Consider the following 14,575-nt stretch of genomic DNA (forward strand, 5'->3'; position numbering starts at 1 on the left):
AAATCTCCCCGAATGATTTCTTTGTAATAGGACTCTCGTAGGAGATAATGTCTGCAGCCCCATGTTTCCAGCCCAATTTCTCAGCCAGAGCAAAATATCATAGAGGCATATTCCTTTCATATCCAATATATAACTTAATTTGTTAACTAATTAAATTGAACTTAAATTGTACATAGTTCAACTCATTAGATTTATTAGATAGGAGTCAACTCCATTATTTTTAAGATGAATTATATTGTCTTTAAGAGTAGGTTAAAAGATTTGCTTTGAATCTTAACCATATATTTTCTTTTAATCTAACCGTTTTAATTGAAAATTTATATTTTTAAGTAAACAAAATATTTCTAAAAATAATTATACAAATAAAATCAACATCGAATAAATTTCAATCTTATAAATTTTATTTTATTTCTATATTTTTTATTTAAAAAATATTAATTTTAAACGTAAAAAATATTTTTAAAAAACTTTAAAAAATGACTTTTAAGTCCGTGAAGCAAGCGAGTCAAACTTAACGGGGTGAACTTAATGAGATTGAACTTATTTGTTCGTGAACTTTTAACGAGTCAAGTTTGAGTTAGAAAAAAAAGGTTGATAACAAATTTAAACCGATATTTGAGTTGAATCAATTTTTAACAAATTGAATCGAACTGAGGCAAGTTCGACTCGACTTATTTTCAGCCCTAGATATACGCCACAAGGGAACATTTTTACAATTAGTAAATGATGCAAACAAAAAAAGTGAATATTATTAATGAACCTGCATTAGGTTATATCAATGTAACACTCCAAAATATTATTAATCTCTTTAATTGAATTATTTATGTTTTGATTAATTATTTAGTATTTTATATGCTTTTAATTAATAAATTATGATTATGATTTTATATGTGTATGTAATATATCGTGGGTATATTCAGAGTCTTGTTGAGTGAGTAGAGTAGTTACAAATAATTAAAATAAATAGTTATTTTTAATTAATTAAAATAAATAGTAAATAATGAGATTGGTAGAGTTGTGGGTCAAAACGGAATAAAGAAAAAAATAGAGGAATAAGGAGAAAGAAGAGTGAATATTAGAGAAGGAAAATATAATTATTAGAGAGTTGGAATAATTAGATTTTTAGAGTTAAAAAGGAGTTTAGTGGGAGGCAAATTGGTAGTACATGAAAACATGATTTTGAGGAGAAAAAGCAAGAATAAGGCTAGTGCTTAAAGAGGGATAAATACAAATCACCAACCTTAATCAATTTTGAATTTTTGCTTCTAGGAATCAGAGATAAGGGGGAAAAAATGCTTCTATATTGTTTTGCATGAAAGGGTAGAAGAGTGACCCTTACTATTTTTAGGATTATGTTAGGAATTTGAGTATGTTTTGATTTGTTGTTGATGTGTGTTTAATATGAATTTTTAGCATGATATTGTTATAATGATGTTGGTTGTGTGTGATATATTGTGTGTTTATCTACCCTAACATTCTTTACACCATTTTATATCGAAGTTTATTTCTCATCCCTTTTATTTAATGTTGTCTATCATGGACATCTTGCAAATAATTAGGAGTTATGTTGTTGTGCATGAAAGATAGTTTGTTGGAGCTTACTTTCATTTATTTCTCGTTTATCACACTTTAGTGGTTTTATTGCTCTGATTTGTAACACAGGGCATACGAACATTTATGATTTATTTTACTTTTAGTTGTTTTTGCGAGAGTTAGATGTTATAACTCCTGATGTTTGAGTTGTTTTGATGTTGAGGGCATTTTGCCATAACTGAGTTTTTTTGTTTTTAAAGATTGATAATTTGCTTTATTGATTAATTTCATTGCGGCGAGCCTATGTAAAAGCAAGCATGTGGTGACAGGTGTTTGTGATATAATATGTTTTATTTAAAAAGTGTTATAGAACAAGTTTATGATGAGATGTGTGGACATTTTAAATCTAAATATTTGTTTATAGTCATAATATTACTCGTTGGAGTTTTAGGGTGTTAAAATAGTCGTATCAGAGCAGGTCGGTTCATCCGGTCAGGTTGTGTAATTTTGTTTGTTCCCTGGTATGCGATACGTGTGTGAAACACTGTTAGTGTTCGTTTTTTTTCTAACTGCTTGCAAATAGGAGCGGGATTGAAACAAGTGGGCGAGAAGTTTCACTTCTTTAAGATGTTTTAGGTTTTGAGTGTTGGTTCAACATACCGCTGATTGCAAGAGTGTAAGTGTTGTTGAGGCTGTGTTGTTTCTCGAACCCCGAAGAGAAGCGGATTTGAGATTCTTGTTTGTCGGTCAAGTTGAGATGTCTTTGATGGAGAAAGTTTAGGTATTTGTGATGTTTGCTTCTTTGAAAGTGGAGAACAATGTGGAGGCTAGAGAGATGTCGGTGGTGTGTGAATTTCATGATGTCTTTCCTGAAGATATTTGTGACTCGTCTCTAAAGCGTGAAATTAAGTTCGCCATAGACTTAGTACCTGGTACTAGCCCTGTGTCGATGACACCATATAAGATGCCTACTTCGAAATTAATGAGTTAAAGAAATAGTTAGAGAATCTGTTTGAGAAGAAGTTATTTTGACCGAGTGTTTTATCGTGGGAAACGTCGGTGATGTTAGTTAAGAAGAATTACTAAAAATATTGTGATTTTTTTAACAACCCAAAAGGAAATAATACCATAACAAATAAATGAATATTATGTAGTTTTGGTTTAACAGTATGAAATTACAATCAAATTCAGAATTTCGATTACAAATTGTGTAATCAAATCCATCTAAATATGTCGATTGTGACCATCGAGCGTTATGCTTTGCTTCCATATTCATATGCGCATGTTGATCCGCTCTCGCTAGAACCCATGCATATTCTACCATGGTGACAATGAGAGCAACGATGTAAGATGTAAGGGTTGTGATTTTGTGAACAACTTAAAAGAAAATAATATAATAATAAATAGATGAATACTATATATGAAGTGTTGATTTAAGAGAATTGGATTATAATCAAATTCAAATTTTAAAGATGAAATCAACTCATTTAGGAGAAAGAAATACTAGATAGAAGAAAGCTAAGCTCAAGACAAACGGTTACTCTCAATGTGAGTATAGATAGGAGTGACTTCATTGATTTTCAATATTTTTTTTCAATCATTTGCATTATTGAACTTATCCTCATACAATTGTAGAATCTCATAACACAAAAAGAAGAAGAAAGAAAATACAACTCTACAAGAGTGCTGTTATGAAATGGTTCATATCTCTTCTGTCTAAATAATCATGCTTGGATTGGATCGATGGGTTAGTCTCTGCAGCTACGTGCGGATGACGCTAGATTTTCTCACAAAAGAAGAAGAATGAAAACTAGATCCTACACATCTTGATTCACACTAACATGCTATGGACACTCGATATAGTCATCATCAGGGAATGAAACTTTGTTATCTTTGAAAGGGCTAACTTGATTGTGGCATTGAGAAGGTGCAGATGGTGGAACTGGCCCTTTTGGTAACTGGCTTTCAAATAAGCTTTTGAAGTCTCTAATGGACTCAACTCTTGAAACAACTAGCAATGCTATAACAAAAATAACCAAACATGAGTTTAAACCTAATCTATGATGATTCAACATGGTTATAGCTATCACTGCTTTCTGAGGTAGCTAGAAGCTTAGAATATATAATCCAATTATACATACATATTTAATCAACGATGACATTGTTGGATGTTGAATTTTGGTTCCATCATGGAAAATGAAAATATAATTTATTGCAGGTTTTCAACGCCGTATTGGTGAAAATCATAAAACATCAAAAAGCTGCTTTTTTTTATTAGTTGATAATCAGTTTTTTTGAACTAGAGAGTGTGAAAACTTGTTGATTTAAGTTGAATATAAGATCCAACAGCAGCCGTTTTAGAAAACATGACAAAATGGGACTTTTGAAATTCATGTCCTACAAAGTCAGAACTTGAAATACATGTTTGTATAGTGTAAAAGATGGAGATAATGGAGAATAACGCTTTGACTTAGTTATGAATGAGTTGACGGTAAAATATTTCATTTTTAACAAGTAACTCGATAGAATAATTTAGAACTTGAGTTAAATCTTTATTAGTCTAAACTCTTTGTAACATTCAAACTACTCACTTTTATCCCTTGTTTCGAATAAACTAAAAAAATGTAACAAGGAAAAACAAGAATTGCAAAATGAGAAAAGCTAATTACACTTTTTTGTCACTCTCTTTAACCTTTATTTATTTTTTATTTTATATATATATATATATATATATATATATATATATATATATATATATATATATATATATATATATATATATATATATATATATATGGGGTTGATGTAAAACACATTTGGACTACCTTACCTTCCAGAATTCTGGACTACCTATACCATTTTTTAGCCACATGTTTACCACGTCACAAATTCACGTGTGTAGGGACAACATTTCTTGTAGGGGAAGCAAATCCTGCGAGGTCACAATTGTATAGGTTAAATTGAGAAAATAATTGAGTTGATTAAGGGATTCAAGTTGCACCATAGGAATATGCGTGAGCTCAAGAATGAAAATGTCTTGCTTATCTCTCAGGTGAGAACTCTTATGCATACCTCTGACATGATGAACTACAACCTTTATGAAGTGACCATTGGAGACCCTCAATAATGGATTTAGATTTTCTGTAGCACATTTGCTGCTTCTCCCATTCAGCTCCTACCTCGGCCACTAATCTAAAATTTTGTCATTTTTCAAAAAAAATAAATAAATACGTTTTAAGTCTCTATAAATATGTGACTCAGCCATTTTAGTCATTCTAAATTTTTTCTTCACTAAATGATCCTCGTAAATTTTTCTGTCCCGAACATTGGTCCCTCCCGTTAGTTTCCACTAACGGAGGCTGACGTGACACGCCACGTGGAAGACAACTTGACAAAATTCTGAAATACGCTTGAAATTGCGGGAGTTTTAAACCTCCTCTAAACTAACCCGAAAAAATAAAAAAATTGATTCCCAAAACGTTTGCCATAAAAAAAGTAGTAATAGAACTTAATGTTGGTTTACTTTTTATTGTTGTATAAATTTTATGTTAAAATAAAATTATTTAGTATGAAACATTAAATATACAAAAAACACAATCCATACTACAAGAATAATTCTATTTTAAATGACTAAAATTAATCAAATTTAATTTACATACTCCCTCCATTCCTTATTATAAGCAAAATTTCAATTTTTAGATACATTGAATCATTAATGTATTAGGATTAGTAGTCTAAATACATTAATTATTAAATGTATCTAAAAAGTGAAATTTTGTTTATAATAAGGAATGGAGGGAGTAAATCAGTTCTACTATTTTCAAAAAGAGTAAAAACAAAACATATTTTTACAAGAATAATAACAAAAACTTTACCATAACAACAACTTTACAACAGCTAAAACATAATATATTTATACAAAATGTAAAATTTCATCCCTTTTTGTTTGTTGTATAGTACATTTTTGTTGAGTTGAGTTAACTTAACATGCATTTTTTGTTTGTGGTTTTTAAGGATGCTGATGTGGGAAGATGGATTTTTGTAGAGGAAGAGATTCATCATCAGGTTGTGTTGAAAATATTAATATGCAGAAGATCTTGTTAGAAAAGCTTTCAGCAAAATGTCTATTCAGTTGTATAATTATAGAGAAGGGTGGGTACTAGGTAGGTCTTTGTTTGTTTGTTTTTTGTTTCTTATTGAGTGTGATTTGGACCATTAAATGCAATAACTTGAGTGTAACATAGATGTTCATTACATCATTTGATCCCTTTTTGTTTATAACTTGGACATACAATGTTTTTTTCCTTCTTGTTAGGAGAAACCAAGAACATTTGATCTATTCACTACAAGAAGCAGTCTGAGGTCGTCTCTTCACAATCCAAGATGTAATGCAAAGCGCAGTTCACACATGGTTGCAGGTTTTATAATCTCTATCAATAATTTTCATTCCATTTTTAGACATTGCTTCTTAATTTAGGACAAAAGCCTCACGGTTACACATAACTTGGACTGAAAAAACCCATCATGGAAGAAAATGTTACAGGAGAAAACTAAAGCTTTAAGAGCTGGTTAGGGTGTTCCAACACGAAGCTGTTAGGAAAATGGTGCCATACAAGGATGTTCCTCAAAAAGGTGCCATACAAGGATGTTCCTCAAAACTGCAGTTGTTAGGCTACCAAATGGCTTGCATAACTTCTTCAAAAAAAAATTCAGAACTTATGTGTTGTCAAACTTGTTTGCAAGGTGTTTGAGAAAAGTCCATAACCAATTTTTTTCCTAAGTTAGTTTAGAAGAGGTGTAAAATCCCCACAACTTCAAACGTTTTCAGATTTTTGTCAAATGTCTTCCACGTCGCATGCCACGCCAGCCTCTGTTAGTGGAAACTAACGGGAGAGACCAATATTGAGGAAGAAAAATTTTGCGATGACCTTTTTTTGAAGAAAAATTTTAGAGGGATTAAAATTGCAGGGTCACATATTTATAGGGACTAAAAACGTATTTAACCAAAAAAACTCTCATTTATTTATTAGTTCTGAGCCACTAGAATTGGAGCAGGAGGGATGGCTGTTGGGAAAGCGCTACAGACGATCCATTCCTCAATAATGGTTATTATCATAACTTCTGTCGCCCTTCTTTAAGAGGCATGACGCTCTATGTAACGGTCTGGACATTCATTTGTATTCGTAACCGTCGCAGTCGACTATGGATAGTTAGCCACTAAGGTGATGATTGGAGATTCCCTTCAACTTGGTCAATACTCCAGGTAGGGAAGTTGATCTGACCTTCTCAACTGTTTACTACAAGCCGATTTTCTTGCCACAACCACTCATCACAGAGTCCAGACAACAACGTCGACCTAAGTAATATATATATATATATATATATATATATATACTAGTATGTGTACCCGTGCGAGGCACGGGATACAATTTTTGATGCTACACAAATTACATTATAATTATTTATGGTTTACAAATGAATAACATAAAAAACAATAAATTATTAGTAGTACATATGAAATAAATAATTTAACTATTTAATAAACAATAATTATATAATCTTTATTGTAAAAAAAAAATTGATTGTATTACTGAAAATGATTTAACCATTATAATTAGATGTACCAAAAAAAATTTAAATTTGAAAATTGTCTCTGAACTGATAAAAGTGAACCCTATAACTGATAAAAGTGAACCCTATAATTAAAACATATGTTTTACTCTTTACTTATTTAGAAATAATGATGATATGAGTAAAAGAGTAATTATAGGAATTAGTTACACAATTTTATTCAATGAACGGTTTGCTGAATTTTATGGTTCCTGAATATTTTTAGTAATTGGAAGGAAATATATATTTAGAAAATGATGTATAAATACGATGTGAAATTTTGCTCTTTTTTTTTAATAAATAAAATAAATTAAAGGGAGTGAGACGGTCTAATTACAGCATCATCAAGAATAATAGTTATTAATTATCTATCAAAGGTTGTGGAGGAAACCACCCACCAAATACAACAACAAACATATCTTATAGAAACTAATTAGAAACATACAATAGCAACAATAATGATATCCTGCAAAGAACTACAATTTTGGTTACCTCAACCATGGCATATATTGCCTAAACAAAACCAGCTACTCACTCCTAAACAAAACTTGCTATTCATGCAAGTTGCAAATTACTTAAAAGAAAATCCTACCACCCTTAACATCATTGGCATAAGCTAAAATGATTTTTCATTAATCTGCTATGTAACAAAATGTAAACTTTAAACAGTCCCATTTTGGCAAGAATTTGGATCCAGCAAACCCTGAAAATTGTTAGTACAACAATCAATAAATGATTGTTATGATATTTGATGCAAAACCTTCAATAGATAAGGAAAAATTACTTTAGCAAAACCTTCAATTGGTTTCACAACATCTAAATCTTCAATCGATTTCAAGAGTTGCTAATTCTTTAGTCGGTTTCACAAAACTCATACCTTGGGTATTGAAACTAAGGGTATTGAGATTCTCATTGCAAGATTAACATGTCTGCTCAAGTGTTCTATTATCGTCTCCGATTGCTTGGCCTGAAGAAGAAAACTAACATGCATACCGCCTTCAACTATAAACACCAATCACAAATCTGCATGCAAATTCAGTCAAGTGGAACAAACATACCAGTATTTTAGAAACTTAGGAGGAATTGAAAATCAAGATGATATAATACTGATTACTCAACACACATAACACAAGCATATGAAATGAATATAAGTAAATCCAGATAACAAAAAAGAATGATATGAATAAAAAACAATAAGCAATGCCTATCTTGACTCTTGATAGAGAGAAGCTAGATATGATTTTTAATAGAAATGTTATAAAAATTAGTATGAAAAATGCCTCACCTCTACAAACATTTCCTTAGCATATATTGTAAGTATGCACCAGTGCCAAAAGGGTTGATGTTAAAGTTTACTTGCACATATTTACTAATCAGGCCTACAAACAATGAAAACACGGTTGAAAATCACAATAATACCTCACAACGAATGAAGAAGCATATTGAAGTGAAACAAAGTTAAGAGGCTGGCCTGTTTATATTATATAGAGTAAGCTCATCATTAAATCAACATTTATTTTTGATTATTCTTAAATAAATTCTTTGAGAGGCAAAAACATATTAAATAATAGGAAATGAATGAAAATAAGGGTAATCTTTTGTTGATATAGCACCTCCAGTAGTACATCCAACAATAGCTCTATTTATGATATTGTGTTTTGCTCGTACCTGGAAAAAATCACCAGATGATAGGGAGAAAAATTAAACTCATGTTTGATGTAAATATATATTATCATTCGCAAATCCATTAGACATTCTCAACAACACACTCAGATACACATAAACTGACGTTGGGGCAGCTGAAAAAGAAAGAAGTCCAATAATAGTGGTAGTTCTCGGTACTTAACAAAAAGTATGTCCCAACAATTGTCACACAAACAGTAACATTTGTGAGAATCAGAAAACTCAGTAGCATAAAACCATATAAATGAACTAAAAAAAAACCAATTGTAGTGACAAAAGAGGGGTAAAAAAATTATTTGTTAGTTGAAAGAAATATTAGTACCTTAAGCTTTCGTCTTCCTTCGTTGCTTGCTATATTTGGACTGTTTTCCGGTTAGGTTTGGTCTCACAGTTGAGGAGCACACATCTTGTGTTTTCGACAAACTGAAAGGTGCTTCACAATGTCAGAAAGCAAGCAGATGAGGGTGGGTGTGCGACTGCGGTGTGGATGGTTCTATTGTGGGTGGCTCGAGAGAAAGGGAGACGCAATTTGGTTGTGCTTCGATTATCGGCGGTTGTGGTGGTGGTGGTGTGGTGTTGCGACGACAAAAATTGCAGAGTTAGGAGTTAGAGAAGAAAATTTGAAGTATATCATCCAAAGATGATGATGATCTTGACTTTTGTAAAATAATAATTTTTGAGTATGAGAAGAAAATTTGAAGTATGTTGAGATTAAAAGAGTTGTGGAAACAATGAGGTTAGGAATGGAAAATGTGGAAACAATGAAGTATGTTGAGATCGTGACTTTTGAGTTGTTTTGAGAAGAAGATGATAGTTTTAGATTAGGAATGGAAACAGAGTAATAATGTTTTCAAATAGGCATTGGGTTGTGTTGTTGTCAAAGAAAATCAATAGTTTATTTTGAAAAGTTGTATAGGAAAGTGTTATTTTCAAAGAAAATGAACAGTTTTTTTTTTAAAACACATTCAGCATTAATGAGCCGTACACCAAATATAATCACTTTTGAAAATATTTTTGTGGACTTGTTTTACCCCAATATTAGGAGATTGGCCAATAAAAAAAAGACTTAAACAATCTAAAAATAATATTATAAATATTAAAAAAAAATTGTTAATTATAGAAATCTTTCTATTAATAGTAAACATAAAAATAGCATGGTCTCTATATGAATGACAAATGGCAAACTTGTCAAAAAACTCCTTTTGCTTTATTATATTTTATGATGAGAGAGAGATATTCTTACTCCAAGAGTAAGTTATTATTAACACTTACTCCAAATCTAGAACATTGATTCTTCTCAATCTAATGGTTAAAAATAATAAGTAATAATTTTCTCTCTCCACATTAAATTACTTATTATTTTTAACCATTAGATTGAGAAGAATCAATGGTCTTGATTTGAAGTAAGTGTTAATAACTTACTCTCGAAAATATTTGCATATAACTGAAAACATAATGTTGTAACAATAAAGAATCATAAACTTTATCTATGGAAAAATTCAACTATAACAAAGTTTGTTCCAAAAACTAAAATCAAAGTATAAAACATAAAAAAATAAGGAAAGGTTCCCACTAATATAAGGAAATCTTAAAATCAAGAAAACAAAAACCCACACGAACAACATGCCAAGAAAAAGCCTTAGACGTTAAGCCTTTTGTTAGTGGGTTATATAACATTAAGAATGTCTTTGTATCTTCTATCAAAATTTGTTCTTTCTAGACTCTTTATTTCATAACAAGATATTTGGTATCAATATATTTTGATTCTGTGGCACTCATATTATTGTTTGAGTAGAATAGAACTACACTATTGTCACAATAAATCTTCAATAACCTTTGGATGCTCCTTAATGAAACTCTGTCATCATGTAATTTTATTAAGCATTTGCATATGTTTTTGATGATTTTTTTGTTAATTATGTTTAAATTCTATGAAGAAAAAAGAAGAAAATGAAGACGTGAAGAAACAAAGGAAAAAAAGAAGAAAATGTGGAGAAGTTGTGAAGAAAATAGCATTTTCAGCACAATTTACAACATGTCCAGTAATTTGATCATATGTAAAGATTTGTAACTCTAATTAAGGTATGAATTTGTGACAAGTGTTAGAATTGATATTTGACACACAAGAAGGGGGTGAATTGTGTGGTTTGAAAAAAACGAGGTTTTGAAAACTTTCTTGGCAAATTAACATTATATCAGAGTTTTAAAATCATCTTCAAATATTAAGCAGTGGAAAATAAATAACATAAAGTAAAAGATAAGTGAAGAAAGATGACACAAAGAATTATAGAGGTTCGGTCAAAACTAAAGGATTTACTCTTCTCCCCAAGACTTGGTCTTAAGAGTTTTCAATAATACTTGAGAGCTTTTAGTAGAAAAGACTCACAACACTACGCCAAATTTGAGTTTTGCCAGCACAGCTATGAAAGCGCTTTTAGGCAAAAGCGCTGCTATAGGTTTTGTAACGTCCCAGACTGCTTTCGGGATGATCGACTGACCCCACAAACCAACACGGGTCTTTTCAGCATGCTTTGACCTCACTCGCACGCTTTCCGGGAAACTTTCCAGAAGGTCACCCATCCCAATACTACTCCAAGTCAAGCACGCTTAACTGTGGAGTTCTTACGGAACAGGCTCCCGAAAAGAAGATGCATCTTGTTGGTATAGGTAGTACCTATCAATCCTTATAAGCTTTCCTCTAACCATGCAGTCTCATACCTGCACGGCTTTAGGATCCCTCTCATTCCGATGTGGCGACCACCATAGCCCCAATTGGCCCCAGGTGTTCCATGCGGTGCAACCACCCCTCGCCTTCTTTGGCCTCGGGTGTTACAGGTTTCACTAAAATCAAATCTAAAAAGTGTTAAGTGCCAAATTGTGTTTATATTTAGTTTAATTAATGGCACCTTTTGACCGTTTTTATCGGATATTCGTACAATTCCCTGAAGTTTTAGATAATTATTTATAGTTTATAATATTAAGCTTTCATTTTATGTTAATATGTGTTTTAGTTATGATTTTCTAGGTTTTAGCCAATTTTGGGGAAGTTTGGAGCTTGTTTTGAGCTTTGCAAGAGAGTGCCTGGCAGAAGTTAGCGCGCGTCGCGCGGAGATGTGGGCGCGTCGCGCCCTGGGCAAGATATTTTGGAGCTTCAAAGCAGAGAGTTGCGCGCGTCACGCGCATGGGCGGTTTAAATTTCTTAAGTGTATTGGCGCGAAGCGCGCTGGAGGGCGCGACGCGCCCTGGACAGAAAATGGTTTTACTATATAAAGAGTAATTCTGATTTTTGGAGGGTGGACATTTATTCTTAAGAGCGCAAAAACCCTAATCACTGTAGCAAACTAAGAATTGAAGATTGGAAGCTTTGATCGTCGATTAATCGCCTTTGATGCTTGTTGATCTTCATCCTTTACTTCTTGAGCAAGCTACCATTCTCATGGATAGCTAAATCTCTTTTGTATCAAGATAAGATGTAATCTTCCTAGCTTTTTGTATGTGTTCTTGTGAATATATTATGTATGAACAAGTGATGATCAATATAGATGGTTTAGTTTGTTTATTAAAGCTTTTTCTTTGGTATAAGTGTTTGAGACATCAATATTTGTATCTAGATCTAACTTTATCATCTATCAAACTATAAATTGCAGACATGGATTTAGCGTTTGATGTTTACTTAGTATCGGTTTTAAAACGTTATTTGTATTGTTTAAAGGATGGAGAAATCGTCGGTTAAACAATACGGTAAATCTAACTATATCATTGCGGACACGGATGATATAGGCGTCGATACGTAATTATGTTGATCGTTACCATGTTCATATACGTATATTTATAAGGAGACATACAAATTTAGATCGATGAAATCGAATCTTGATACATTTTCTTTAACTTAGAACTTTCATTAATTTACTCTTTGCTACTAAAAGAATTGAATGATCTTTTGCAAACCTAAAACTAAAGTAACATTAACTCAAGACAAAATAGGCTATAGAACGGCGGTGATATCGCAATAATCCCTGTGGATACGATAATAACGAAAAGTACACCACAATACTCTTTCAACAAAATGGCGCCGTTGCCGGGGATTGTTGTTTAGATATTGCAAGCATTGCAATAGTTTGTTTTGTATCGAGTCTTATAATTAATATCTTGTTTCTAAATTTATTTTCCTTGTGTTTGTTAATTTGCTTGGTTAGTTTTTCAGATTACAGTTTATGCGAGGACGTATACCTGCAGACCAACTCCTTTTTGATCCTGAGATTGAGAGGACTGCTCGTAGAGAGAATAGCAAAACTCGTAGGAGGAGACAACTAGCTAGGGAAAGAAGACAACAACAAGAAGCATCTTCTTCTTCAACTCCGGTTGAAAACTTGGTTGAGGAAGAAATGGCTGCGGATCCTAATGTTCCAGTTCGAGGGCCTTGTGTTAATAGCCCTCGACTCAATGCACAATTTACTCGTGATCAAGCCAATGGAAGAAACTCCGAGATGAAAACGGGGTTACTTCAATTACTTTATCAGAATCCTTTCACAGGAGCAGATCACGAGGATCCATTTACTCATCTAACAAAGTTCTACGAGATCGCCGGAACAATTGGTGCTCCGGAAGACCAAGAAGAACAGGTGTTCAGGAGACTTTTTCCTCATTCCTTAATTGGAAAAGCTAAGGAATGGTACCTTGATCAACCAAATAATGTCATGACAAATTGGAACGAGTTAGAAGAGAAGTTCTTGGATCGGTTCTTTCCTCACAATAGGTTCATGGAAGCGAAAACTTCTATTGCGGTGTTCTCTCAAGGTTCGAATGAATCTCTCAATGAAGCATGGGAGAGGTTCAAGTCCATGGTTAGAAAATGCAAAGGTCATGGGTTTGATGAATTGTCTCAAATCCATATCTTTAGGAATGGACTCCAACCTCAACCAAAAACTCTTTTAGATGCTACCGCGGGTGGTTCGTTGATGTCAAAAACAGCTGCTGAAGCAATTGCTATCATTGATAGGATGGCTTTGAATGATCATCAAGGGCAACACAACCGTAGTGCATCGCAAAGAAAACCGGGAGTTCTTGAATTGAATACTAGTGATGCAATACTTGCTCAAAACAAGTTGTTGACACAACAAGTAGAATTGCTCACTCAACAAATGTCAAAACTCCCTCAACAAATCAAAGAGATAAATGGGAGCCCTTCTAAAAATCAACATGTGATGTGTTGTGAATTGTGTAGGGGTGACCATCAAACAGGTTTCTGTCCTCCACCGGTTATGGTGGGAGACAACAACAACAACAACCTCAAGGATATGGTGGGAGACAACAACAACAACCTTACAACAATAACCAAGGTTACCAACAAAGAGGTAATCAAGGTTATCAACAAGGATGGAGGCCGGAAGCGGGCCCATCGAATCGTCAAAATCCTTATCAAGGCGGTTACAATCAACAACCTCAACAAACAAAGCTTTTAATCGAGGACACTCTTAGCCAATTCATGCAATTGCAAATTGCAAGCCAAAAGAGTACGGATGCCGCAATAAAGAACCTTGAAACTCAAGTCGGGCAATTGTCAAAACAACTTGCCGATCAAAACAAAGGTCCTTTTCCGGCTACTACACAAGAAAATCCTCGTGAGCATTGTAAGTCAATTCTAACTCGTAGCGGTAGAAATATTGATATGGGTGTAGGAGAGATAGTTGAGGAGGAAATTGTTGAGAGTGAAAAAGATAGGGTGATTGAAGTAGAAAAAAATGTTGAG

This window comes from Vicia villosa, linkage group LG4 (assembly GCF_029867415.1).
Source record: "Vicia villosa cultivar HV-30 ecotype Madison, WI linkage group LG4, Vvil1.0, whole genome shotgun sequence".
Classification (NCBI taxonomy): Eukaryota; Viridiplantae; Streptophyta; class Magnoliopsida; order Fabales; family Fabaceae; genus Vicia; species Vicia villosa.